Here is a 3,302-nt window from a genome sequence, read left to right as displayed (position 1 = left end):
AGTCTTAGATGAGACGTGTGCAGAACAGATTAGTGGTGACGTTCAATCAAATGTTAGTACTAATTATATCAAGGAAAAACTTACTCATGGTTTGGAGACCCAAGTGTTGAATGCAAGTATCAGACATGCAACACATCTATGCAGAGATAGTGGGGATATGTTGTCTGAAGACCAAGCCTGTGATAGTGATACGACTTCAGTATTTTCACAAGACGGATATGCCAGGGAAGACACAGACCATATGTATCCAGAGACACAAAAACCAGGTGATCATCAAATGAATTCACAAACAAATCCACATTTAGAAATCAAAACCAGTGAGGAGAAATCAGACACTAGTGTCTCATTATGTGATTCTCCAATACACAGTGACAGTGTTGTTTGTGGAGACAATATATCAGTGCTTCACAACTGTGATCTCAGTGTAAGTGAGACAGTTGACAATCATGAAATAATTGATAATGGAAAGCAACAAACAACTACTGAGAAAACAGTAGCCAAATGCACATACCAGGAGAAAATGCCGAGTGAAAGTGTAGTTACCAACAACGATAATGAAGAAATCGTGGTGTTGGATACAGAAATCCATGACAGTTGTCAAAGCAACATTTCTACAGATGTAGACGGTGGTGAGCAAAGTTCCTCTGTGAGAAATGTAGTGGCTAGTGATGGTCATGGAAAAAGTGTGGCTGATAATGGTATGGCCAATAGTGATGTAGACAGTTGTGAGCAAAATTCCTCTGTGAGAAATATAGTGGCCAGTGATGGTCATGGAAAAAGTGTGGCTGATAATGGTATGGCCAATAGCGATCCATTACTTGCCACAGTCACAAATGTAGAGGCCCACGGAGACCAACTCCAACACACAGTTACAAATAACAAGATTCGAGAGGAACATCATGTTTTGACAGTCAGGAATGAAGTAGGAGATTGTTGTGAACACAATATACCAACTAACATTTTGAGCAATTGCAAGACACAAGGAAGATCTGATTCAAGAATAATGAATGATGTTGAGAACCGAGTGAATGAAACTATACTAGGGGATTCAGACTCATCTGTACATGATAGTAATAATTGTTTTGATGAAATACACTGTAATCTTAGTGCTAGTAGTCATTCAAATGGCAAAATATTAGAAACCTCTGATCTTTCCATATCTAGTGACAAATCTACTGGTGGACAAGATTTTATTACATCATCTGATGTGGCTGGTGATGCTAATGAAGAAGATATTGAAGTTGCCGTTTCAAATGATGCTGACCTTTGCACTCGTGAAATTGTAACATCTGTGAATTTGCATATGGGACCAAATATGGGACCACAATCAAAGCTAACACTACTAAACAGCAACGGCCTTTGTGGGAAACAAAGAGCGAATAATAATCAAGCAAACGATGCTCAAATTTTATTGGACAAAAGTGTTTGTAGTCAACATGATATAGTACCTGGTGATGTATCCAATGATAAAAGACTTGAAGATACTGATCACTGTCTGTTGGATAACAATGGTAGCCATGGGCAACAAAATGTTGCATCTGGAAAAAGGTCCAAGGATGAGATATTAGAGAATGTTGATAATATTGACTGTTTCAAACAGAATATGACACCTTCAGATGGAACCAATAATATGCTATTTGAAGCCAAAAATGTTGCTCGAGAACAACAAACTGTTACACAACATGAATCACAAAATAGTGTTGGGTCAGAAAGCACTACACTCCCTTTATTGGATATTAGTAATGATGGCAGTTTATCCAATATTGCTACTGGTGATATGACTTTAACTGCTTCAGAAAATAATGGTGAATGTTATGAACAATGTATAGCACCTGGTGAGATAGCCAATGGTATATGTGGTGAGATAGCCAATGATAAAAGACCGAATGACCTTGGTCCACCTCTTTGTAACGATAATGGAGAACAGAGCAAGGCACCATGTGATATCTCCAATGAGAAGAGACTGGAAGATACGTGCCCATCTATATTGGACATGAGCGGTGGTCATGGTCATGAAAACATTGCCATTGATCATTCAATCAATGCTGTTGGACAGAAATTAATGGCAGTGACTCCAGTCATCAGGAATCATGTTATTGACCAACAGAATCTTAGATGTGGTGGTGGTATATCCAATGCTGAGGACCCAGAAGACAATAGTGACGCAACTTTCGAAAACAATACTTTCAATGATCAGCAGAGAACAACTGGTAGCATGACCATTAGGAATCATGTTATTGGCCAACAAAATGTTAGACGAGATGATGCATCTAATACTAACAACGAAGAGGGCACTAGTGAAGCAACTTTCGAAAACAATAGTTTCAAAGATCAGCAGAGTACAACTGGTAGCATGACCATAAGTAATCATGTTATTGGCCAACAAAATGTTAGACGAGATGATGCATCTAATACTAACAACGAAGGGGGCACTAGTGAAGCAACTTTCGAAAACAATAGTTTCAAAGATCAGCAGAGAACAACTGGTAGCATGACCATTAGGAATCATGTTATTGGCCAACAAAATGTTAGACGAGATGATGCATCTAATACTAACAACGAAGAGGGCACTAGTGAAGCAACTTTCGAAAACAATAGTTTCAAAGATCAGCAGAGTACAACTGTTAGCATGACCATAAGTAATCATGTTATTGGCCAACAAAATGTTAGACGAGATGATGCATCTAATACTAACAACGAAGGGGGCACTAGTGAAGCAACTTTCGAAAACAATAGTTTCAAAGATCAGCAGAGTACAACTGGTAGCATGACCATAAGTAATCATATTATTGGCCAACAAAATGTTAGACGAGATGATGCATCTAATACTAACAACGAAGGGGGCACTAGTGAGGCAACTTTCGAAAACAATAGCATCAAAGACAATAGCACAACTGATGACAAAGCCATACATACCAACCATGGTGACATTGATATATCTGTGGGACTAGAAAACAATGCTTCATTTTTGTTTGACAAGAGTGGTGGTTTTGAAATACCAAACAGTACATCTAGTAATACATCCATTGATGTTAGTCCAGAAAACATCGCCCTCACACTAAAAGATGTTAATGATATTTTGAGTCAACAGAACATTGCACCAGGTGATATGTTCAATGATGCGTCGCCAGAGAACGTCTGTCCATCTCTGTTATTTGAAAATATTTGTTTACACGATTTTGCAATTGATAAAGAGAGATTTAAAGATATTTCTGAAATGCTGTTTGAGCAAAATGACGACAGTAGTAAATTTGACCTTGAAAAGTCAGATGCTGCAGTTTCAAATTTATTGGGCACTAATG

The sequence above is a fragment of the Glandiceps talaboti genome, chromosome 19, assembly GCF_964340395.1.
Source record: "Glandiceps talaboti chromosome 19, keGlaTala1.1, whole genome shotgun sequence".
In the NCBI taxonomy this organism is placed as follows: domain Eukaryota; kingdom Metazoa; phylum Hemichordata; class Enteropneusta; family Spengelidae; genus Glandiceps; species Glandiceps talaboti.
Note: the sequence above shows the minus strand (reverse complement) of the source record.